The sequence below is a fragment of the Bufo gargarizans genome, chromosome 1, assembly GCF_014858855.1.
Source record: "Bufo gargarizans isolate SCDJY-AF-19 chromosome 1, ASM1485885v1, whole genome shotgun sequence".
NCBI lineage: Eukaryota > Metazoa > Chordata > Amphibia > Anura > Bufonidae > Bufo > Bufo gargarizans.
This window is the reverse complement of record NC_058080.1, coordinates 257,168,156-257,196,096: the sequence shown is the minus strand read 5'-3', so window position 1 is coordinate 257,196,096 and position 27,941 is coordinate 257,168,156. Positions and strand designations below refer to the sequence as shown.

The following is a 27,941-nucleotide window of genomic DNA, read 5'->3' as shown; positions in this document are numbered from 1 at the left end:
ATTCCGCCGTACATGCATGGCTGTTTACAGCGATACCGGTGGATTAACCCCTTCTATGCCGCGGTCAGTGCTGACCGCGTCATAGAAGGAGTTTGCGGTGGGTAAGGGAGCCCATCGTGTCCCCGCTCTGCTGTGGAAGGTACCCAATGGGTGACAAAGCAGCTTGATGCCATGCAGAGGCTACCCAATGCCTTGCAAGGCATCGGGACCTGTCTTCTACGGGTGCCCAGGAGATCCAGCTTCAGGCTCGTCTCCTAGGCAACCTGTTAGTGTATGAGTCAGTGTCATACAGTAACAGGCAATGCATTACAATACAGATGTATTGTAATGCATTGCAGAGAGGATCAGACCCCCAAAAGTTTAAATCACAGAGTGGGACAGAAATAAAGTTTTAAAAAAAATGTGTTTTTAATAAAATAAAATAAATACATTTTCAAGTTAAAAAAAAAGATAAAAATGCCCCTTTCTGCATATTTTATAATAAAAAAATTGAAAAAAAAACACATTTTTGTTTCAAAAATGCTATTATTGTGTTAAAGTGAAATAAATTTAAAAAAGTAGACATATTAGGTATCACCGCATCCGTAACAACCAGCTCAATAAAAATATCACATGATCTAACCACAATCGGTCAAAAAATAAAAAAAGCTATGGCTCTCAGACCATGGAGACACATGGTTTCAAAAATGCTATGATTGTGTAAAACTTAAATAAATAAAAAAAAGTATACATATTAGGTATTGCCACGTTCGTAACGATCTGCTCTATAAAAATATCACATGACCTAACCCCTCAGGTGAACGCTGTAAAAATAAATAAATAAAAACTGTGCTAAAACAACCAATTTTTTGGTCACCATGCCCCATAAAGTGTAATAACGATCCAAAAATCATATGTACCCAAAAATGGTACCAATAAAAACGTCAACTCTTCAGAAAATGGCGTTCAGAAAATGGAGACACAAAAACATAATTCTTTAAAAAAAAAATGCTTTAGTATGTAAAACTGAAACAAACAAAGAAAGTAGACATATTTGATATCATTGCGTCCGTAACAACCTGCTCTATAAAAATACCAAAGTCTACCCTGTCAGATGAATTTAACGGTGCCAAAACAGCCATTTTTTGGTTACCTTGCCTCACAAAAAAACGTTATATAGAGCAATTAAAAATCACATGCACCCCAAAATACACCTGGCACCTTATCCCCTAGTTTACAAAATTGGGTCACTTTTGGGGAGTTTCTACTGTAAAGGTGCATCAGGGGGTCTTTAAATGGGACATGGCATCTAAAAACCAGTTCAGCAAAATCTGCCTTCCAAAAACCATATGGCGCACCTTTTCTTCTGCGCTCTGCTGTGTGTCCTTACATCAGTTTACGACCACATGTGGGGTGTTTATGTAAACAGCAGAACCAGGGTAATAAATATTACATTTTGTTTGGCTGTTCACCCTCGATGTGTTAAAGAAAAAATGATAGGGCCAGGGGCTATCCATAGTATTCAGTATATTGGGCAGACTAGATGGGCCAAATGGTTCTTATCTGCCGACACATTCTATCTTTCTATGATTAAAATGGAAAATCTGCCAAAAAAATGAAATTAAGAAATGTAATCTCCATTTTCCTTTAATTCTTGTGGAACACCTAAAGGGTTAACAAAGTTTTTAAAATCAGTTTTGATTAAGTTGAGGGGTGTAGTTTCTACAATTGGGTCATTTATGGGTGGTTACCACTATGTAAGCCACACAACGTGACTTTCCACCTGAACTGGTCCTTAAAAAGTGGGTTTTGGAGATTTTCTAAAAAAATTTAAGAATTGCTTCTAAAATTCTAAGCCTTCTAACGTTCCCAAAAAATAAAATGACATTTACAAAATGATACTACAAGAAAATTTAGACTAGCACATTCATATTCATAGTCACAGGTGCATATCCATCAAGCAAACATGGTTGATAAAAAAAAATGGCTGCACAACATTTCACATACAAACAATAGAGCTGAGAAATGGGGATCATTCTAAATTAAAGTGGTATTATACCTACTATAAATGGAAAAATAGAAGCTCTTTGCGCACATTTTTTATCAAACGTGTGTCAGACCAATCTACCAGGCATCAAGGTGGCAACATTTATACTCTGCTGGTTCCCACACTGCCCTGAAAATTGTAGGCTTAGGTAAGAGTACTTTCACACTAGTGTTTTTCTTTTCCGGCACTGAGTTCCGTCCTAGGGGCTCAATACCGGAAAAGAACTGATCAGTTTTATCCCTATGCATTCTGAATGGAGAGCAATCAGGATGCCATCAGTTCAGTCACTGAACGGCGTTTTGGAAGGAGGAAATACCGCAGCATGCTGCGGTATTATCTCCGTCCAAAATTCCGGATCAGTTGCCGGAATGCTGGATCCAGCATTAATTTACATTGAAATGTATTAGTGCCAGAATGCTGGATCCGGCATTAAATTTACATTGAAATGTACTAGTGCATTAAAAATACCGTAATGCCGGATCCGTTCTATGGATGACATCCGGAGAGAAGGATCCGTTCTTGCAATGCATTTGTAAGATGGATCCGCATCCGAATCCATCTACAAATGCTGTCCGTTTGCATGCAGATTGCCTGATCCGGAAGGCAGTTCCGGCAACGGAACTGCTTGCCGGATCACTCTGCCGCAAGTGTGAAAGTAGCCTAAGTCCAAGAGAGGCGGTATGTTAGTGTTAGGTACCCATATGCGGAAGCCACCTTGGCGCCTGGTAGATGAGCCAGACACGTGTTTGATCAAAAATGTGCACAAAGAGCTTCTACTTTTCCATTTATAGTAGGTATAATACCACTTTAATTTAGAATGGTCCGCATTTCTCAGCTCTATTGTTTGTATGTGAGATGTTGTGCAGCCATTTTTTTTTATTAACCATTTACAAAATGATTGTATATGGGAGTTGGGGGTCACTCAAATATTAGGCAAACCACACGATATAAGTAATCCACATAAATTTTATAGGCTTGAATATCACCACATAAAACATTTCATAAAACACAACATTCGTTGAACACAATATAATAAAATAAAATAATAATAAAACTGTATAAAATTATACACCGCACTAATAAGATCACACTAATAAGATCATAGACTGTGGACCTATGTTTCAACAACACTAAGGATCTCTGAATACTATAGGTGCTGATATAATTAGTTGTTGGCGATTTGCTGCACGTTCTCTAGTTCAGAGGTAGCTGTAGCTGATGAATCGCAGGTTCTATAGTCCCGAAACAATTATATTTGACAAATCACAAAGTGTCAATAAATCCAAAATGTATATACACGGTACTTTACCGCTCCCGTAGCTGATCCGCTTGTATGTCAGGCTAGCTGATGGAACGCTCTGCTTTGAGCTGTCAGGACCTGTGAGTCAGCTGTGAGATGAAGTTCCCCGGATATTTGTTGTAGGCGGTAGTGTTTGTATTACCGCTTTGACCTGCCAGGACCTAGGTGGCGTCCCGGTGTTTCCAGGCGGGGTTTTCAAACTTCTGCAATATAACAAACTTGCTCCGTACTCATATGGACATCCGATTGTGTATTCTTCTTAATGGTCCCTCACTGTCATTCACCAAACGCGTTTCGGGGTAAGAAGACCCCTTCCTCAGTGGCTTGACAGTAGAGGTGTGAGGCCCCAATTTATATAGTGTTCATAATTGGTAAAAATGGGGTGGGACATGGATTCAACCATGGGTTGGACTAGTGAGGGACATCATGAAGACCAGGAGTTAGAATCCAGATATTCAAAGTACATCTCTTCTTATAAATCTCAATATTAATAGATTCATCATTCTGTTTAGCATTTCATGCGGTGTATTTCACTTTAATACATAAATATAACTTATATGAGATAAAACCAATAAAATCCAGAAAAAACGCATGTGCGGTTTTTGTGCGTTTTTGTGCGTTTTTAATGCGTTTTTCTCGGAAACTATGTTAAAATGGATCTATGCTTAAAACTAAATGTATATATTTATAAAAAGTATAAAAAATATATAAGTTTTTTCCAAAATGATGTAAAATGAGTGTCTGACATTGCGAGGATATTAGATTAGGGCTGCAGCTAACGATTATTTGAATAATCGATTAGTTGCCGATTAATTTCTACGATTAATCGATTAATCGGAAAAAACGACAAAATTACCAAACAGAGAGGTTTATATGATCTTACTTGAAAAATTATGTTTAAAGGACGACACTATTATGGGGGTTCTGTGGACGACACTATTAATGGGGATCTGTGGACGACACTATTATGGGGGATCTGTGGACGACACTATTATGGGGGATCTGTGGACGACACTATTATGGGGGATCTGTGGACGACACTATTATGGGGGATCTGTGGACGACACTATTATGGGGGATCTGTGGACGACACTATTATGGGGGATCTGTGGACGACACTATTATGGGGGATCTGTGGACGACACTATTATGGGGGATCTGTGGACGACACTATTATGGGGGATCTGTGGACGACACTATTATGGGGGATCTGTGGACGACACTATTATGGGGGATCTGTGGACGACACTATTATGGGGGATCTGTGGACGACACTATTATGGGGGATCTGTGGACGACACTATTATGGGGGATCTGTGGACGACACTATTATGGGGGATCTGTGGACGACACTATTATGGGGGATCTGTGGACGACACTATTATGGGGGATCTGTGGACGACACTTATGGGGGGATCTGTGGACGACACTTATGGGGGATCTGTGGACGACACTTATGGGGGATCTGTGGACGGCGTAGTTATGGGGGATCTGTGGATCTGTGGACGGCGTAGTTATGGGGGATCTGTGGACGGCGTAGTTATGGGGGATCTGTGGACGGCGTAGTTATGGAGAGGGGGATCTGTGCACTGTTATGGGCATAACAGTGCACAGATCCCTTTCCTCATAACAGTGCACAGATCCCTTTCCTCATAACAGTGCACAGATCCCTTTCCTCATAACAGTGCACAGATCCCTTTCCTCATAACAGTGCACAGATCCCTTTCCTCATAACAGTGCACAGATCCCTTTCCTCATAACAGTGCACAGATCCCTTTCCTCATAACAGTGCACAGATCCCTTTCCTCATAACAGTGCACAGATCCCTTTCCTCATAACAGTGCACAGACCCCCCTCCCCATAGCAGTGCCATAGACAGATCCTCCCCCCCTTCCCATAGCAGTGCCATAGACAGATCCTCCCCCCCTTCCCATAGCAGTGCCATAGACAGATTCCCCCTTCCCCCTTCCCAACAGCCCCGGCCCCGATGCTTGCATCTTTATTTTACCTTTTTACAATGACGCTCCCGCTCCTGTAACAGCCAGGCAGAGCGGACGGCGGCGTAACGTCACTCAATCACGTGACGCGCCTGCTCCGCCCACCTCATGAATGAAGGAGGCGGAGCAGGCGTGTCACGTGAGTGAGTGACGTTACGCCGCCGTCCGCTCTGCCTGGCTGTTACAGGAGCGGGAGCGTCATTGTAAAAAGGTAAAATAAAGATGCAGCGACCGCCCGCCCGAATAGCAACGAATCGGCGATTATTCGATAACTGGATTCGTCGACAACGAATCCAGTTATCGAATATAATCGATTACATCGATTAATCGTTGCAGCCCTATATTAGATAGGGTGTCGGTGTTATTCTCCAGTTCAATAACTTGATTTCAATAGCTTATTTGAATATATCGGTGTAAAGGGGGACGCTGAGCTGACGGGAGAGAGAGATCTGGGTGCTGGTAAACAGCCAAACACAGATGTCTCTGTCCCCCCAGGCCAGACGACCCTGCTATAAAAATGCAAATAGTTCCATGTCAGCATTCAAACCTTTCGGTAACAGAGTATTAAATTCAAATATCCTTTTAGATTCTATTCTAGACATCTGGAGGATATGATTGCCTCCTCTCCATGTATATTTAACTTTCTCTAGTGCCATATATTTGAGGCTAGATGGATCACTATCATGATGATCTTTATAATGTTTAGATAGTGAGTGTAGTTCATATCCCTTTTTAATATTTGCGACATGTTCCGACACCCTCTTCTTCAAAGTTCGTTTTGTCCTTCCAATATACTGTTTACGGCATGGACATTCAATTAAGTATATAATACTCGTTGAGTCGCATATCAAACCTTCTTTAATATTTTTTTGGGAAATTAGTAATTTTACAGTTGGAACATCGTCCACATCTGAAAAAACCACTAAACGACAACCAATTTTGTTTTTCTGCTATAGTATATTTTTTCTTTTTTACCGATGGGGCAACTTTGAGACCCAAATTGGGAACTCTGGTATATGCTATTTGAGGTGAGGTGTTCAAGAGGGGGCCAACTATCTTGTCCCCAAGCAGATGATGCCAACGTTTCTTGATTATTCTCTCCATGCCTTTATACTGTGCATGGAAAGGTAGAATCATTCTCAAGGAATCCTCTATTGCCTCCCTCTGCTTGGGGACAAAAAATTCCTCCCTCTTCATTGTTCTGACTTCCTCCAATGATCCCTCCAAAAGATGGATAGGGTATTGTTTCTCCATAAATTGTTCTTTTAGTGTTTCTGCTTCCGTCTCAAACTGTGAATTATGGGTACAGTTACGTTTTATTCTTCTAAATTGACTTTTTGGCACATTGGTCAGCCACCTGGGTAAGTGGCAACTCGTATATAATATGTAACTATTTTTATTTACTGATTTTTGATACGTGTTACATATGAGTTTATTATCTTGTACTGTAATATTGAGATCTAGGAATTGTATGTTCGCCACACTAGTAGTGGAGGTAAATTTGAGGTTCCAATCATTTACATTTATATCTTCTAGAAATGACGACAGTGCTGTATCTGTATCTCGCCATATAAATATCACGTCATCTATGTATCTTCGCCATAGTACCAGACCCGCCCCCAGTATTGGTCTGATGGTGGTGGCCTCCCACTGGGCCATAAATAGATTAGCATAACTGGGGGCGAATCTGGTACCCATGGCTGTTCCTTTCCTTTGTACATAGAATTCCTCATTAAATGAAAAGTAATTATGTGTCAATATATATTGAACTCCCTCTATCGTATACAATATCTGTTCCTCTTCCATAGCATTGTGGGTCATAAGTTGTTCACGTAAGGCCCACAAACCCAATTTGTGGTCGATTATTGTATAAAGCGAATTAACATCCAGGGTACCCAAAATCTATCCATTATTAAACTCCATCTCCTCCAATGTTTTAATAATATCAGTGGTATCCTTTATATATGAAGGTATATTTTTGACCGCAGGTTGTAACAATCGGTCTATATACCCTGATAAGTTTGAGGAGATGGAGTTGATCCCAGATATTAAGGCTTAAAATATGCCCCGACCACCAAGCTAGATAGGTTTTCCACCTATATAGGGGTGGAAAAATTCATCCGTAAACTGTCCTTGAAAAAATATTTCATAAAGAACCCCATAATAAAAGAATTAAATGGTGATTTTATCAATAAAAAATATGCACATACAGGATTAAAAATGAGTTCTAAACAATATCCAAAACAAGAGATTAGCCATCACATGGCAACTTTTAAAAAATGTGTAGAAAATGATTTGAGAAGATTAAAAGGATACAATATAAAAAATAACCTCACCAAGAAAGAGACTGAGGCTATCAAACAATTACAATCCGCTAATAATATAACTATTAGACCAGCGGATAAAGGAGGCGCTATAGTGGTCCTAAATACAGAAGACTACAATCAGGAATGTTTAAGACAATTACAGGATGAGACCACCTACACGAAATTAAAACGAGATCCCACAGAAGATTATTTTAGAGTATTAACACAGTATTGTAAGAAGGGCACGGAATCTGGAATCCTTCTGGAACAGGAGGCTAAATACATTATGGGTACTGAGAAAAGATTACCAATTCTATATTGTATTCCAAAAATCCATAAAAACCCTAAAAACCCCCCAGGGAGACCCATAATATCTGGAATCAACTCCATCTCCTCAAACTTATCAGGGTATATAGACCGATTGTTACAACCTGCGGTCAAAAATATACCTTCATATATAAAGGATACCACTGATATTATTAAAACATTGGAGGAGATGGAGTTTAATAATGGATGGATTTTGGGTACCCTGGATGTTAATTCGCTTTATACAATAATCGACCACAAATTGGGTTTGTGGGCCTTACGTGAACAACTTATGACCCACAATGCTATGGAAGAGGAACAGATATTGTATACGATAGAGGGAGTTCAATATATATTGACACATAATTACTTTTCATTTAATGAGGAATTCTATGTACAAAGGAAAGGAACAGCCATGGGTACCAGATTCGCCCCCAGTTATGCTAATCTATTTATGGCCCAGTGGGAGGCCACCACCATCAGACCAATACTGGGGGCGGGTCTGGTACTATGGCGAAGATACATAGATGACGTGATATTTATATGGCGAGATACAGATACAGCACTGTCGTCATTTCTAGAAGATATAAATGTAAATGATTGGAACCTCAAATTTACCTCCACTACTAGTGTGGCGAACATACAATTCCTAGATCTCAATATTACAGTACAAGATAATAAACTCATATGTAACACGTATCAAAAATCAGTAAATAAAAATAGTTACATATTATATACGAGTTGCCACTTACCCAGGTGGCTGACCAATGTGCCAAAAAGTCAATTTAGAAGAATAAAACGTAACTGTACCCATAATTCACAGTTTGAGACGGAAGCAGAAACACTAAAAGAACAATTTATGGAGAAACAATACCCTATCCATCTTTTGGAGGGATCATTGGAGGAAGTCAGAACAATGAAGAGGGAGGAATTTTTTGTCCCCAAGCAGAGGGAGGCAATAGAGGATTCTTTGAGAATGATTCTACCTTTCCATGCACAGTATAAAGGCATGGAGAGAATAATCAAGAAACATTGGCATCATCTGCTTGGGGACAAGATAGTTGGCCCCCTCTTGAACACCTCACCTCAAATAGCATATACCAGAGTTCCCAATTTGGGTCTCAAAGTTGCCCCATCGGTAAAAAAGAAAAAATATACTATAGCAGAAAAACAAAATTGGTTGTCGTTTAGTGTTTTTTTCAGATGTGGACGATGTTCCAACTGTAAAATTACTAATTTCCCTAAAAAAACCTCTAAAGCCCAGTCGACGCAGAATTCATTCTCTATGGATATTAAAGAAGGTTTGACATGCGACTCAACGAGTATTATATACTTAATTGAATGTCCATGCCGTAAACAGTATATTGGAAGGACAAAACGAACTTTGAAGAAGAGGGTGTCGGAACATGTCGCAAATATTAAAAAGGGATATGAACTACACTCACTATCTAAACATTATAAAGATCATCATGATAGTGATCCATCTAGCCTCAAATATATGGCACTAGAGAAAGTTAAATATACATGGAGAGGAGGCAATCATATCCTCCAGATGTCTAGAATAGAATCTAAAAGGATATTTGAATTTAATACTCTGTTACCGAAAGGTTTGAATGCTGACATGGAACTATTTGCATTTTTATAGCAGGGTCGTCTGGCCTGGGGGGACAGAGACATCTGTGTTTGGCTGTTTACCAGCACCCAGATCTCTCTCTCCCGTCAGCTCAGCGTCCCCCTTTACACCGATATATTCAAATAAGCTATTGAAATCAAGTTATTGAACTGGAGAATAACACCGACACCCTATCTAATATCCTCGCAATGTCAGACACTCATTTTACATCATTTTGGAAAAAACGTATATATTTTTTATACTTTTTATAAATATATACATTTAGTTTTATGCATAGATCCATTTTAACATAGTTTCCGAGAAAAACGCATTAAAAACGCACAAAAAACGCACAAAAACCGCACATGCGTTTTTTCTGGATTTTATTGGTTTTATCTCATATAAGTTATATTTATGTATTAAAGTGAAATACACCGCATGAAATGCTAAACAGAATGATGAATCTATTAATATTGAGATTTATAAGAAGAGATGTACTTTGAATATCTGGATTCTAACTCCTGGTCTTCATGATGTCCCTCACTAGTCCAACCCATGGTTGAATCCATGTCCCACCCCATTTTTACCAATTATGAACACTATATAAATTGGGGCCTCACACCTCTACTGTCAAGCCACTGAGGAAGGGGTCTTCTTACCCCGAAACGCGTTTGGTGAATGACAGTGAGGGACCATTAAGAAGAATACACAATCGGATGTCCATATGAGTACGGAGCAAGTTTGTTATATTGCAGAAGTTTGAAAACCCCGCCTGGAAACACCGGGACGCCACCTAGGTCCTGGCAGGTCAAAGCGGTAATACAAACACTACCGCCTACAACAAATATCCGGGGAACTTCATCTCACAGCTGACTCACAGGTCCTGACAGCTCAAAGCAGAGCGTTCCATCAGCTAACCTGACATACAAGCGGATCAGCTACGGGAGCGGTAAAGTACCGTGTATATACATTTTGGATTTATTGACACTTTGTGATTTGTCAAATATAATTGTTTCGGGACTATAGAACCTGCGATTCATCAGCTACAGCTACCTCTGAACTAGAGAACGTGCAGCAAATCGCCAACAACTAATTATATCAGCACCTATAGTATTCAGAGATCCTTAGTGTTGTTGAAACATAGGTCCACAGTCTATGATCTTATTAGTGTGATCTTATTAGTGCGGTGTATAATTTTATACAGTTTTATTATTATTTTATTTTATTATATTGTGTTCAACGAATGTTGTGTTTTATGAAATGTTTTATGTGGTGATATTCAAGCCTATAAAATTTATGTGGATTACTTATATCGTGTGGTTTGCCTAATATTTGAGTGACCCCCAACTCCCATATACAATTACTTTTTTATACCAGCATTTGAGAGTGCTGTGGGGAGTGCACCTTTCCAGAAGTGGACCAGTGAGAGAGCCACCATTTCTTTTTTCATTTACAAAATGATGCCAACATAAAGTAGACATATGGGGAATGTTAAGTAATAAATATTTTCCGAGGTATCACTTTCTGTTTTGAAAGTAGAGAAATAAAAATTTTGAAAATTCAGTATTTTTCTAAGTTTTTGGTAAATTTGGGATTTTTTCATAAATAAAGGCGAAATATATTGACTCAAATTTTGACTATCATGAAGTACAATGTGTCACGAGAAAAGAATCTCAGAATGTAAAGGTGTTCCAAAGTTATTACCATATAAAGTGACACGTCAGATTTGCAAAAATCAGTTTGGTCCTTAAGGTGAAAAATGGCCTGGTCCTTAAGGGGTTAAGAATATGTTAAACATAAAAACGTGATCATTTTCTGATGACACATTTCCTTTAAAGGGGCTGACCAGGTGTACTCTCCCACTCATCTGACACTGGGCTTGGAGAGATGCCATTGCACTGAAGGAGACAGTTGGTGAGGTAACAGTCCTGCACCCAGGAAACATCAAGCACGATACTCACTCTCGGACAGTTGTCTCACCAGCTGTCTCTCCTCATGCCCAATGTGTGGACGGGAGAGGCAGCCCGTACAACATCTTTAAAGCCTGGGAGAAGCTAGGTAAGGTACACTCCTTCACTATAAAATGTGGATGCTCGCGCCGCTGCCAGCTATGCCGCCCTGTAATAATGTATTCTAGACATGCTTATCAATACAAAGCCTGACGCACATGGTGCAGCTGCTTTGTCCTATGGATTATCTAAAATTGGATTCCGTTTCTGGGAATATAAAACCATGTCTTTCATACATTCTTAGAATTAAGCTTCACCACCGCTGTACACAGAAAGAAAGAAAAAAATCAATCTGCTCTGCCAGTGTTTATTTCTCCTTCTCAGAATAGCGGACTACCGGCGATTAGTTATTAAATACCAGCAGCGCCACACGGAGCAGTGTTTATGGGGAATTTATAGGCGGCATGCTATGAAACGGTGGTGGATTACATGGCCCTCCGAAGCACATGCTTAGTGTTACAATTACAGAGGACTGACATTACAGTTCAGGGGCCACGGTCTTTGGTCGTGGCCTCACTGTGGGCAGTAGGTAATTCAATATCTACATCCGGAAATGCATGGCGGTGGCAAGTTCACTAGGTGTGGAAATAAAAGGGTTAAAACACTCCACACTCTACAGACACAGACCCCAAGCCATTATTGGGCATGCTGGCCTCATTTGTAGGTTGTTTTAACCTTTTCCTTTCCATAGTGCGCAGGTCAGGGTGCCCATACATTTAGCATTTTTTTTGCTGCACATTGCCAATGTTTTACAATATAGTTGGCTTGGACGGTCAAGCACAAAGGGGGAATTTATTAAGGCCTCTACGCCAGTTTTTTTACATAGGATAGATGCTAATTTTGGATTAAAATGTGTGATTTCCCCCCCCCCCCCCCCCCATTTACATTGCGCTAACAAGTTTTTTTTAAATGTGGCTAAAAGTAATATTACTTGCACAAGAAAACTAGTGTGAATTCCACCAGAAATCAACATTAGCTCCTAGCTGGCAAAGGTTTCGGTTTCTGCTGCAAGGAACTCCTGAGTAGTGATGGCCTTGTGGTTCGCCCGGAGAACTTTGCGCTTTCGCGATCCGCCGAACATGCAAACATATGGCGATGTTCGCGTGCGTCATAGTCTTTTGCATTGACCCATGACAAATCCATCAGGGGGGACAGGACAGCCAATTGAGATGTTTCAGCACATGGACACACTCCCAACCCTATAACAGAACCCGATCTGGCAGCCATTTTACATTATGTGATTTGCCAGTGTAGGAAGAGGTTGCATTTTGAAGCAGGGACAGGCTGTTAGGAACTTAGGGACACCAAATGCTAGCTAATAGGGCCACAAAAGTCATTTTAAGGACTGGTAACGTTGTGCTATCGATAGGTGTGATACACAGAGGGGTGTGATATACTTATAATATACTTTCTAATATAGAAAGAATTAGGGATCGACCGATATTGATACCGATAATTTGTGAGCTTTCAGGCCGATAGCCGATAATTTATACCGATATTCTGGGAATTGTCATTTTTGAAAAAAAAAATACAAATTCCCACAAATCTGCTGAAAATTAATGTTTATTGTTAATGTGTATTTTTTTTTTGTAAATCTTTCTTTTTCATTTATATTTAATATTTTGGTGTTTTTATTTTTGTAACTTTTTTATTTTTTTTAACTAACTTTTAGCCCCCTTAGGGACTAGAACCCTTGTCCTATTCACCCTGATAGAGATCTATCAGGGTGAATAGGAGCTCACGCTGTCCCTGCTGCTGTGTGCTTTGTGCACACAGCAGCATGGAGCTTACCATGGCAGCCAGCGCTTCAATAGCGTCCTGGCTGCCATGGTAACCGATCGGAGCCCCAGCATTACACTGCTGGGGCTCCGATCGGAGGAGCAGGGGAGGAGGGGATCCGGTGGGGGGGGCGCACTGCGACTGGGGTGGGGGGCCCTATGCGCCACCACTGCTTAATACTGGGGGGGAGGGGGGTGCACTGCGCCACCAATGCTTAATACTGGGGGGGGAGGGGGGGCGCACTGCGCCACCAATGTCTAATACTGGGGGGCTTGGGGGGGCGCACTGCGCCACCAATGAAGCTTAATCTCTAATTTATTCATATACAGGAGGCGGGAGCTGGCTGCAGGATCACATAGCCGGCTCCCGGCCTCTATGACAAGTAGCTGCGATCCGCGGCACCTGAGGAGTTAACTATCGCAGCTACAGCTCATAGAGGCCGGGAGCCGGCTATGTGATACTGCGCAGCCAGCTCCCGCCTCCTGTATATGAATAAATGAGAGATTAAGCTTCATTGGTGGCGCAGTGGCCATAGCTCCTCCCCTGCTCTTGTCCCCTGTCCTCTCATTGGCGGCAGCAGCAGCAGCACAGGGGGAGGAGACACTGCTCCTTCTCCCCTGTGCTGCTGCTGAGGGAACACAGAGAGCGCTGTCAGCAGCGCGATCTGTGTTCCCCATACACTATCGGAATATCGGCAAAATAAATGCCGATACCGATAGCGTTCAAAATCCTGAATATCGGCCGATAATATCGGTAAATCCGATAATCGGTCGATCCCTAGAAAGAATATTATAGTGCATTTGTATGCTTCCAGAAAATACTGATTGAGGGCTGCGATCTATCAGCTTCCACAAAATAGTGATAGAGGTTTTCCATATATCTACGTCCACAAAATTACAGCTTGAGGGTGATATACCAGCTTCAACTAACAACTGATTGAGGCCTTCCTTATATCAGCTTCCACAAAATAGTGACAGAGGTTTTCCATATACCTGCATACACAAAATTACTTCCTGAGGGTGACATACCACCAGCTTCAACTAACAACTGATTGAGGCCTGCCATATATCAGCTTCCACAAAATAGTGATAAAGGTTTTCCATATACCTGCATAGACAAATTTACTTCCTGAGGGTGACATACCACAAGCTTCAACTAACAACTGATTGAGGCCTGTCATATATCAGCTTCTACAAAATAGCAATAAAGGTTTTCCATATACCTGCGTCCACAAAATTACTGCTCGAGGGTGATATACCAGCTTCAACTAACAACTGATTAAGGTCTGCCATATATCAGCTTCCATATACCTGCATCCACAAAATAATAATCATCTTGCCCAACGGCTGACCGCTGGCTTGTCGTAACTGCTAGCCCGCCAACTACTGCCATATAAATTGGAGGACTCGGAGGCCTTTAAATTTGTGGCCATTGGCACACCGCAATGGAAGGTCCCCGGAAGAAAATATTTCTCCTAGAAGGGGATCCCAGAGCTATATGGCCATGTTCAGCGTGCATGTAGGCCGGCCTCTTCTCCTCCTCTGTCTCCTCCTCGTCTGACTCATCCTCTTCCACTGCACCCCGCAAGTTCCCCAGAACCTATTCGACGTGCCAGAGTGAGACATTGCCATGCTGTGCTGCGGCTGTTGTGCCTGGAAGCCAAGAGCCGGTCCTGCACTGCTTTCAGCTCTGAGGTCTAACCCCGCTCAATTTGACAGTTGGTAAAGTGGTGTGCGACAACAGTGCCAATCTGCTGAGCGTGCTGAAACAGGTCAAAATGACACACGTGCCATGTATGGCACACGTCCGGAACTTAGTCGTGCAGCGATTCATTGCCAAATACCCCGGGGTCCAGGACGTCTTGCGGCAGGCCAAGAAAATCTCTGGCCATTTTAGAAGATCTTACACGGCCATGGCTCGCCTTGCTGACGTTCAGCGGCGACACCACTTGGCCGTCAGATGTCTGATTTGTGACTGCCCGAAGCGCTGGAACTACACCTTGTATATGCTTGATAGGCTGCTCCAGCAGAAACGTGCCGTTAACGACTACCTGTACGAACTCTGCGGCAGGACAGGTTCTGGGGAGCTTGGTTTCTTTTCACCGCACTAGTGGCTGCTCATGTGCAACGCATGCAGACTTCTGCGGCCATTTGATGAGATCAAACTGGTCAGTAGCAGCCAGGGCACCATCAGTGCTATCGTACCTTACGCCTTCTTTCTGGAGCGTGCATTGCGTCGTGTCATTGATCAAGCCGTCGAGGAGCAGGAGCTGGAAGATGAGGAAGTCACAATGCTGAATGAATTCCCAGGGGGGAGAAGCTACTCCACCTGAGACAAGTCAGCAGGAGTCTGAAGAGGAGTCAGAGGAGGATGGTGGCTGGGGGGAGGAGGAGGAGCAAGAAGAGCAGGATTTAAAATTTTCCGGGATCCCTGGTGTTGTCCGTGGCTGGGGGGAGGAGAGCGAGGATGACATTCTCCTGGGCGATGAGCAGGAGCCAGGGCGCTCCACCACTTCAAATTTAGTGCAAATGGGGGCCTTCATGCTCCAGTGTTTGAAGAGGGACCCCCGTATAAAAAGCATAAAGGTCAAGGACCTGTACTGGGTGGCAACGTACTTAGACCCCCGGTACAAACACAAAATGGCGGACATGTTACAAGCATCACAGAGGGCTGTCAGAATGCAGCATTTCCAGGCCTTGCTGCGAGAGATGCTGCATTCTGCTGTTGCGGGCACTGGCAGAGGAATTTACACCCACATTGAAACAGGTGCGGGTACTAATCCTACCGCGCCTTCAAAAAGATGTGTTGGTTACTTTGGATATGAGATCATTTTTGCAGCCAACCCATCGACAGCCGCCCTCCAGATCCAGCCTCAGGGAACACCTAGACCGTTAGGTGTCCGACTACATCGGGTTAACGGCCAATGTGGACGCTCTGAGAAGCGAGGAACCCCTTGACTACTGGGTGTGCAGGCTTGACCTGTGGCCAGAGCAGGCACAATTTGCCATGGAAGTCTTAGCTTGCCCCTCGTCGAGTGTCCTGTCTGAAAGGATGTTCAGCGCAGCAGGGGGGATCGCGACCGATAAGCGCACTCGCCTAGCTCACAACAGTGTGGACTATCTCACAGTTTTAAAAATGAATGAGGCATGGATCTCGGAGGATTTTAACACCTGTGATAACCACGTGTAATTGAATTTCCTCATGCCAGCCCACACATATCCGTCACCACCAAGAACAAAGAATGGTCCTTGCCTTATGTATATACAACGGCATAAAAGGCCTTATATGTCAGGTGAATGCCTAATATTTGGGGCCTGTACAGGCCGACAGTTACATATTTATCCTGAGACCGCATAATGTACCTCCATCCACAGAATCCAAAGTTCTTTGCTGTCAGGTGAATGCCTATTGCCTAATTTTTGGGGTCTGTACTGGTCGACAGTTACATTTTTTTTAATCTCTAGCCACATAATCACACCCTTGTCTCACTTCTCTGCATCTCATTATGGTGGCGTATGAACCGCATTCACCATAAGGACCTTCTAATATCACAGGGTCATATGACTGTGCCCCTCACCTCTGTCAGTACATGGCGGCCTCCCCTCTCCACCACGCTGCTCCGCTGTGTACTGGTGCTTATTCTGACACTAGGGCTGGGTTCGCATCCTATTTTTGCCATCCATTTAATACATACCAAAAATGTATGCGTTAACAGATGCCTCGGACTGATGCCGTACAGTGGCGTCCGTTTACCATACAGTACCATGGTAGAAAAAAAAATCTGTTAACGTATGCATTTTTTTAATAGACTGCAGATTACAAAACCGTGGAGAGCTGCACATTTGTATACATCAAACTGATAGGAAATAAAATGTTTCTAGGCTCCAGCAGGGCACATTTTTGAGAGTTTCCCTTTAAGACATAAAAATGGCCCCTGATTAAAATACATATTTTTGTGGGAATTTTTGCCAATGATCCCCCTCTGGTATATCACTTTCCATGTTGTGGGACTATTTGTGTACTTCTAGTAAGTGTTTGCTGGCTGCAAATATGACCTGAAAGTTTTTCAGGTTCGCCTGCCATTAAAGTGAATGGGGCCCGATGCGAACGTGCGTTCGCGAATCGTCCTGCCCGATGTTCTTCCATCACTACTCCAGAGATGCGTCAAAATCTTATGCCGGTGTACTGTATATTAAGACTATAAATTCCCGCATAGTTTAAACGTACCTCGCCTGTCCATGTAGTGTTGCCAAAAGCTGATTTGGAGAAGTACACCAATTTACTGTACAACTGTTTGTGGTTTTGGTCACGTTGGAAGAAACAATAGAAACCTGTGCTTCCTTACAACAAACACCGGGTTGTGACCAATGTCATAACTACGTTTAAGGTTGCTTCACACAAACGCCTCCTTCACTCGTCCTTGTGAATCATATGTTTCCCACGTACACTGCTGTCTTCATGGACCCATAGACTTCAATGGACGTGTTTGGTCCATACCACAAACCGATGTAGTGTATGCCTCCATTGTAAAAAACACAGATGTGTGAATAAACGCATTAAAATCAATAGATACATCTGCTGTCCGTGGAGAACATGGACAGCACATGACCATGGTTTACTTATATGTACAAGAGGCAAAGGTCTTCTTGACTTTTTTGAGCAATACATTATTGTATTACAGTATTTGCCAAGCATTTTTTATTTTTTTTTAGTAAAGTATGTGCCCCCTGTGAGTTCACATTTACTGTAGAACTGTGTGGAGGAAAAAAGCACTGGTGCCATGCAAAAATGCCATTATATACGCCAACAGACATTGCATATGAGTTTTTTGGAGCTGAAAAACAAAAAAACAATGGAGGTCTATGGGAGAAAAATGTCAGCCAATATGGGTAGAAGAATGCCAGACCCCGTGCATGTTGCTATTAAAAAATTAAAAATTGATCCCAAAAATGCTTATTAAAGGGGTTTTCCAAGATTTTTTAACTAATGGCCTATCCTCTGTCATCAGTACTTGATCAGTGGGGGTCCGACACCGCCAATTTGTAGCTTTCTCTCAGCTCACCAAGGGCAGTGCCGTGCAATGTATAGCAGCTGTGCTTGGTATCGCGCTCAGTCCCATTCACTTCTATGAAGCTGAGCTGCTCTTAGGCCGATGAATGTGATGTCACTGGCCGAGGAAAAGCTGTGAGATGGCTGCGGCGGTACAGCAAGTTCTGGCGCCTTCTCAAACAGTTGATCAGCGGTAGTCCAGGGTGTCGGACCGCCACTGATCAGATACTGATGACCTAGCCATAGGACAGGTCATCAATTTAAATATCTCGGAAAAACCCTTTAAGGTTGGAAGCAAGCCAACACATAAAAAAGAGCCTGTTTGTTCTCCATTTCCAATAGACTTCCATGCAACATCTGAAACTGGTAAAAACCACCCACCACCAAAAACTGAAAAAATCCAGCCAAAACACCCGGAAAAAAAAATTAAGTGTGACATCGGCCTTGATATCCTGCCTTAGCTAAGACTCTATTAGTTTGAATGGAGTGTCGGACGAGTGCCCTGCTGACCAGTGCCATAGCCTTTGTGTTTTAAGTTCGGCATCCAAGGTTCTGGTACGGGTTATCGAAGGATCCCGTTATGGATTCCGAATTCCGTTATGGTCTGTGGTAGGGGAATCCATAACGGGATTCTTTGATAACCCAAACTTTGGATGCCAAACTTAAAACACAAGTTCGCTCAACACTGCCTTTGAACTGGGCAGCAGGGCATATGGCCCCACAGACCTGAACAAAGAGCACATGTACAGTCGTGGCCAAAAGTTTTGAGAATGACACAAATATTAGTTTTTACAAAGTTTGCTGCTAAACTGCTTTTAGATCTTTGTTTCAGTTGTTTCTGTGATGTAGTGAAATATAATTACACGCACTTCATACGTTTCAAAGGCTTTTATCGACAATTACATGACATTTATGCAAAGAGTCTGTATTTGCAGTGTTGGCCTTTCTTTTTCAGGACCTCTGCAATTCGACTGGAAATGCTCTCAATCAACTTCTGGGCCAATTCCTGACTGATAGCAACCCATAATCACTTCTTGGAGTTTGTCAGAATTAGTGGGTTTTTGTTTGTCCACCCGCCTCTTGAGGATTGACCACAAGTTCTCAATGGGATTAAGATCTGGGGAGTTTCCAGGCCATGGACCCAAAATGTCAACGTTTTGGTCCCCGAGCCACTTAGTTATCACTTTTGCCTTATGGCACGGTGCTCAATCGTGCTGGAAAATGCATTGTTCTTCACCAAACTGTTGTTGGAAGAAGTTGCTGTTGGAGGGTGTTTTGGTACCATTCTTTATTCATGGCTGTGCTTTTGGGCAAAATTGTGAGTGAGCCCACTCCCTTGGATGAGAAGCAACCCCACACATGAATGGTCTCAGGATGCTTTACTGTTGGCATGACACAGGACTGATAGTAGCGCTCACCTTTTCTTCTCCGGACAAGCCTTTTTCCTGATGCCCCAAACAATCGGAAAGAGGCTTCATTGGAGAATATGACTTTGCCCCAGTCCTCAGCAGTCCATTCACCATATTTTCTGCAGAAGATCAATCTGTCCCTGATGTTTTTTTTGGAGAGAAGTGGCTTCTTTGCTGCCCTTCTTGACACCAGGCCATCTTCCAAAAGTCTTCGCCTCACTGTGCGTGCAGATGCGCTCACACCTGCCTGCTGCCATTCCTGAGCAAGCTCTGCACTGGTGGCACTCCGATCCCGCAGCTGAATCCTCTTTAGGAGACAATCCTGGCGCCTGCTGGACTTTCTTGGACGCCCTAAAGCCTTCTTAACAAGAATTGAACCTCTTTCCTTGAAGTTCTTGATGATCCTATAAATTGTTGATTGAGGTGCAATCTTAGTAGCTACAATATCCTGCCTGTGAAGCCATTTTTATGCAACGCAATGATGGCTGCACACGTTTCTTTGCAGGCCACCATGGTTAACAATGGAAGAACAATGATTTCAAGCATCACCCTCCTTTTAACAGGTCAAGTCTGCCATTTTAACCCAATCAGCCTGACATAATGATCTCCAGCCTTGTGCTCGTCAACATTCTCACTTGAGTTAACAAGACGATTACTGAAATGATCTCAGCAGGTCCTTTAATGACAGCAATAAAATGCAGTGGAAAAGTTTTTTGGGGATTAAGTTAATTTTCATGGCAAAGAAGGACTATGCAATTCATCTGATCACTCTTCATAACATTCTGGAGTATATGCAAATTGCTATTATAAAAACTTAAGCAGCAACTTTTCCAATTTCCAATATTTATGTAATTCTTAAAACTTTTGGCCACGACTGTACAGTGAGTTGTCCTCGTCTTTCCCTACAATTTGTGGCCACTGCACTACAACATGGAAGTAACAGGAGCTCTGTTCTCCCACAGGGTGCGGATTCTAGATGTGCCATACAGATGCAATAACATTTAAAAGAAGCTCTGAGACGCAAAATGTCTTTGGCTGAAATACAATTCATTTGGGTCATTTTGTGGGGATAAATTTTAAACAAATGGAATGAAATCTCTGGCAGACTGGCAGCAAAGGTCACCTCACTCATTAGGAGAAGACATCTGGACACTACCACCACCTACAAAACATCAGGAGGATAAGCATCTAATCACAACAAGAATTATGCAAAAATGTTACATGCCTTTAAATAATGTACAACTACATAAAAGCAGAGGGGTGCGAGGTGGTTTCCTAAATTCTGAATACATGATATTAGGGGATCCATTTTTCCTTTTAATACAAGCAGCTGCTGCAGAACCTGATTTGAAGAGGAAGTTTCTGGTCAATTACTGATAACATACACCACTTCCATAAATCACGGGTCTATGACTGCCAGTCAGTGTGCCCTCGTACAATGCCCTCATACAGAACCATCACTGGTGTGTTCCCGGAGTCAGCCATGATCACAAAGCCCCCGCAGAATCATCTACAATGTATTCCTCAAAGTCAGCCAGAGTGACTCCGACTATAAGCTGTAATAGATAGCTTCTGCCAGGAGAGAAAAGCGGCACCTACAATAGCACTGCTTATCCTTCTATAAGGTCATGGTGTCGGAACCTGAGGATTGAAAAATCCTTAAATGTGTCGTCTTCCTTAATTTCAGAACATGGAAAACATTATTTTTCCCAAGAGAGTAACACGTTGGTATCTTCTATGACTAATTTATATGATGCATTTTGCAAGGTTAATTTGCTTCAACTTGTCACTAGGTGGCAGTGTTTACCAGCATTATAGACTAGCACATGACATAAACACAGACCCATAGAGTACAGTGATAACATAGAACCAGCCCTGCTATATCCTTAGAGAAAAAAAATTACACAAATACACTATATCTATCTATCTAGAGTGCCATCTGCATAGAATATAGGAAGCATACATGTTAAGTGTATTGGAAACATCTACCATTTAGGCTCAACCCCTACAAAAAGGGAACATTTTTGAACTCCTGAAAATCCCTTTTAGGGCTCTGTGTCTTTTGTTCGCATCCGATCTGCATTTTTTGTGTATGGGATGCAGACCCATTCACTACGATGGGGCCGCAAAATATGCAGACAGCACACCATGCTGTCCATGTTCCTCCCTGCAAAAAAACTGTTCTATAGAGGGAAGGATGTTCCATTCCACAAAATGTGTAATGCGCATTGGCGGCATCTGTGTTTTGCAGATCCATAATTTGCAGACTGCACAAACGGCTACGGCCATGTGTGCGAGTCCTAAGGTGTATTTTGCACACAGGGTTTACCTTTTTATTTTTATTTTTTTTACAGCGTTATTTAAAGGGGTTTTTCTGAGATTTTGACCCTCAGGATAGGTCATCAGTATCTGATCAGTGTTTGAGAAGGCACTGGGGTGGAGGTAGGTGGAGTGTCCTTAAAAATGATTTCAGGGATTTAGGTCAAAAGCTGAGGGCAAGGACCTCAAAGATAGTATGTTCCGAAATACTGCCTGAACCACGAGCCACACAAGAAAGGCAACGGGAGATTAACAAGTGGCTCAAGAACTGGTGTAGGAAGGAGGGGTTTGGGTTCCTGGAGAACTGGACCGGCTTCTCTGTCTGCTACAGGCTCTATCGTAGGGATGGGCTGCACCTCAATGGGGAAGGGGCAGCTGTGTTGGGGGAGAAGATGGCTAGAAGGTTGGAGGAGTGTTTAAACTAGGGACTGGGGGGGAGGGAAATTACATTATAGGAGGGGAAGATAGTGCAGATAGAGACCGGGGGCAAGGTATTGGGACTGGGGGAGGAATGGAAGGAGGGACTAGAACAGTTCAGAAGGCAAGGTGTAGGGTAAAAAATATACATAAACCTCTCAAATGTATGTATACTAATGCCAGAAGCCTGACTAATAAAACTGGGGAACTGGATTCAGTGATATGTGAGGAGGACTCTGACATAGTGGGAACAGTGGCGTCGCCAGGGGGGGGGGCCAGAGGGGGCCACAGGCCCCCCCTACATCAGGCTGTGCCCCCCCAACTAAAATGCCCCCCTCCCAAGTGAGCCGCCGCCGCACTGCTGCAGCCGGGCACAGGGAGATGAGCGCTTCCATTGCGCTCATCTCTATTGTAATCTGCCTGTGCCAGCGGAGGTGCAGGGGAGGGAGAGGTGTGTCCCTTCCCCTTCCTCTGATAGGCTGCAGGCACTAGGCCTGCAGCCTATCAGAGGCCGGCACAGGCAGCGCGATGACGTCATCGCGCCGCCTGAGCCATTATAGAGCGGGACACAGGCTGGAAGAGGCTGCATCGCATCGCTGACATGGAGGTAAGTATAAGTTTTTTTGGTTTTTTTTTGTGTGGTTTTTTAACAATATTGTTACAGGCACAATATGGGGGGCTCTTGTTACAGGCACAATATGGGGGGCTCTTGTTACAGGCACAATAAGGGGGGCTCTTGTTACAGGCACAATAAGGGGGGCTCTTGTTACAGGCACAATAAGGGGGGCTCTTGTTACAGGCACAATAAGGGGGGCTCTTGTTACAGGCACAATAAGGGGGGCTCTTGTTACAGGCACAATAAGGGGGGCTCTTGTTACAGGCACAATAAGGGGGGCTCTTGTTACAGGCACAATAAGGGGGGCTCTTGTTACAGGCACAATAAGGGGGGCTCTTGTTACAGGCACAATAAGGGGGGCTCTTGTTACAGGCACAATAAGGGGGGCTCTTGTTACAGGCACAATAAGGGGGGCTCTTGTTACAGGCACAATAAGGGGGGCTACCACAATAAGGGTGGCTCATTACTGGCACAATAAGGGGGGCTCATTACGCGCACAATATGGGGGGCTCATTACGCGCACAATTTGGGGGGCTCATTACGCGCACAATTTGGGGGGCTCATTACTGGCACAATTTGGGGGGCTCATTACTGGCACAATTTGGGGGGCTAATTACTGGCACAATAAGGGGGGCTAATTACTGGCACAATAAGGGGGGCTAATTACTGGCACAATAAGGGGGGCTAATTACTGGCACAATAAGGGGGGCTAATTACTGACACAATTTGGGGGGCTCATTACTGGCACAATTTGGGGGGCTCATTACTGGCACAATTAGGGGGGCTCATTACTGGCACAATAAGGGGGGCTAATTACTGGCACAATAAGGGGGCTCATTACTGGCACAATAAGGGGGCTCATTACTGGCACAATAAGAGGGCTCATTACTGGCACATTGGGGGGCTCATTACTGGCACATTGGGGGGCTCATTACTGGCACATGATTTGGGGCTTATTACTGGCACATGATGGGGGGCTTATTACTGGCACATGATGGGGGGCTTATTACAATACTGGCACATGATGGGGGGCTCTTGTTACTAGAACATTGGGGGGCTCTTATTACTGGAACGTGATGGGGGGCTCTTGTTACTGGCACGTTATTGGTGGGCACTATAGGGGCATCTACTGAGGCCACAAAGAAGGGGTACTTTATATGGGGGGCTCTGTACAGTAGCATTTTATACTGGGACACATGGTGGGTACTATGGGGAAGGGGGAGAGGAGTACTATGGAGTCATCTACGGGGGGGGACTAAGAAGGGGAATTTTATACTTGCAAATTATGGGGGCACATTAGCTCAACTGGGGGCATTACAAGGGGGTATTTTTTGCAATGTCACATTATAAGGAGAAATATTTCTACTGGGGGGACATTATGGTGGGCTTTATTACTCCCCCATGGAATGACCCCCTAGTAGCAGCACCCGCCTCTCCCTGCTCTGCTATCCCTCTGCCTCTTCTCCAAATCCTTATTATGAAATCTTTCTCATTAGGATAAAGCACAACATCAGCTCCGCCGAGCCCCCGGCCAAAGTGTGGAAGTGGCGTCCGAGATCCCCAAGGGCCAAGCCAAGTAACTGTAAGTGTTCATGTGAAATATGTTTATGTTATACACATATAGCCTACACTGTGCCCCACAATATACAGTATACCGCTACACTGTGCCACACAATATACAGTATACCGCTACACTGTGCCACACAATATACAGTATACCGTTACACTGTGCCCCACAATATACAGTATACCGCTACACTGTGCCCCACAATATACAGTATACCGCTACACTGTGCCTCACAATATACAGTATACCACTACTCTGTGCCACACAATATACAGTATACCGCTACACTGTGCCACACAATATACAGTATACCGCTACACTGTGCCACACAATATACAGTATACCGCTACACCGTGCCCCACAATATACAGTATACCGCTACACTGTGCCACACATTATACAGTATACCGCTACACTGTGCCACACATTATACAGTATACCTCTACACTGTGCCCCACAATATACAGTATACCGCTACACTGTGCCTCACAATATACAGTATACCACTACACTGTGCCACACAATATACAGTATACCTCTACACTGTGCCACACAATATACAGTATACCTCTACACTGTGCCACACAATATACAGTATACCACTACACTGTGCCCCACAATATACAGTATACCTCTACACTGTGCCACACAATATACAGTATACCTCTATACTGTGCCCCACAATATACAGTATACCTCTACACTGTGCCACACAATATACAGTATACCTCTACACTGTGCCCCACAATATACAGTATACCTGTACACTGTGCCACAAAATATACAGTATACCTCTACACTGCGTAGTCTGTTCTATAAGCACCCTTGTTCTGTGGCGGCGGACAGAAAACAATCTGGAAGTGCCCCTCCCGAGACCAGGTTCTGGATCCGCCACAGTTTAGAAATGTCAAATGTACACTCCTGTGAGAGACGGGGAGGGAGATCTGTGGATGACACTGTTAGGGCTGTTTCACACGAGCGGATGCCGTGCGTGGCATCCGCTGCGTGAATGACATGCAGACTGCAGAGGCACGGAGCATTAACATGACTGATAATGCTCCGGGCCTCTCTGTGACCTCTTTACTACGAAATCACAGTTGTCACTGTGATTTCGCAGTAAAGAGATCACAGAGAGGCACGGAGCATTATCAGTCATGTTAATGCTCCGTGCCTCTGCTGTCAGCATCGGGTCTTGGCACTCTTTCACGGAGCGGATGCCACGCACGGCATCCGCTCGTGTGAAACAGCCCTTATAGAGGGGGAAATGGGGATGACACTGTCATGGGGTGGATCTGTGGATGACACATATAGCATAAGATGGTATCACACTTAACCCCATTCACTTCAATGTGGGATTGAGCGTGATACCAAGCACAGCCACTATACAATGTACGGCGCCGTGCTTGGTAAGCTGCGGCGATCACAGGAGCACGGGTGCCTTCTCAAACACTGATCAGATACTGATGACCTATCCAGAGTATAGGTCATCAGTAGAGATCAACAAAGTTTTGGAAAATTCAATTTGGCTGCTTCGCTGAATCTTACAAAAAAATTTGCTTTGGGACGAATTACAAAGCGCAATTTTTTGTAAGTAGCGGGTCCAATGACAGGGAGCTGCGATAGCGCCGCTCCCCATCATTGTACCCCTCAGATGCCGCGTTCATACATGATCGCGGCATCTGAAAGTAAAAATAGTGTAAAATTTACAGAAAGAAAAATATTTAAATCATACTTAGGCTACTTTCACACTTGCGTTCGGAGCGGATCCGTCTGGTGTCTGCACAGACGGATCCGTTTGCATTACCATGATAGTTCAAACGGATCCGTTTTCACTTTACATTAAAAGTCAATGGGGGACGGATCCGTTTGAAAATTGAGCCATACTGTGTCAACTTCAAACGGATCCGTCCCCATTGACTTACATTGTAAGTCTGGACGGATCAGTTTGCCTCCGCACGGCCAGGAGGACACCCGAACGCTGCAAGCAGCGTTCGGGTGTCCGCCTGCTGAGCGGAGTGGAGGACAAACGGAGCCATTACTGATGCATTCTGTGCGGATCCGCATCCACTCAGAATGCATTAGGGCTGGACGGATCCGTTCGGGGCCGCTTGTGAGAGCCTTCAAACAGAACTCACAAGCGGAGCCCCGAACGCAAGTGTGAAAGTAGCCTTAGTCTTACCGCCTCCATTTGCTTGCGACAGGCCGGATGCTGCCATCTTGCTTGAAGATCTGGTGCGAAATTTTGCGTGGCCCGAGATGACGTCGTCACCACGTACAGGATTTTGGCCGAGATCTTCAATCAAGATGGTGGCGGCCGGCGAATGGAAGTATGATTTTTGTTTTTTACACTATTTCATGTTAAATCGATTCGCTACCACGAAACACAAGGAAATTTACTTCGCGGCGAACCAAGTTTATCCTGAAATTCGAATTGAATTCCACTTCGCTCATCTCTAGTCATCAGTATCAAAATCTAGGAAAACCCCTTTAACCAGTTCTCTGCCAAGACAATTTTAGAATAATTTTACACTTTTGAAAAACAAACAGAACTTCAATTTAAAAAAATAAATCATACCGTACGCACATATGATGCATACTGAAAATACCCCCCCCGTACTTTATAATCATGCAATTTCATAGCAAAGCATACAGCTTCAAAAAATGTACAGTATTGTGCGAATTAATGTGAACACAAGGATTTTTTTTTGTAAATATTGTTTATTAACCTATAAACAAGGTTTAAATGCCATTATTTAATATGAAATATGTCCTCCCTTTGCTGTAATCACGGCTTGAACTCGGCTCGGAGTCAACTAGATTTTTACAATTATTCTTGATTGCCTCCTCTCAAAACCACACCTGAATTACTGCTTCCACCATCTTGTTTTTCGTCGTACAGTCCATCTTTTGTAATTTGGACTTGCAGATCGCCCACAGATCCAGGCCAGTCTAAAATGCTAATCTTCTTGTCCTTAAAATATTTCACCATAGTCTTAGAAATATGGCATGGAGCTGAATCTTACCGTTGGCTTGCACTTTCTCCAGCTCCTGAGCCCAACATGGATCTAGCATATTCATCATTCCTTCTACTGGAATATGTTTGCCAGGTCCGAGTACGAAAAACAGCCCCAGAACATCTTCACAATTGGAAGTCTGACAGAATGAACGATATGGGCAGCAGTAAGATTTTCATCCACTCTCTTAGGGCTCATGCACACAAACGTATTTT

General features: G+C 43.4%; 1 protein-coding gene across 4 annotated transcripts in view; it reads right to left on the bottom strand.

Annotated features, from left to right (window-relative positions):
* Window positions 1–27,941, bottom strand: part of GSTCD (glutathione S-transferase C-terminal domain containing) — a 217,070-nt gene that overhangs the window by 162,068 nt on the left and 27,061 nt on the right. The gene's annotated exons all lie outside the window — the stretch shown is intronic.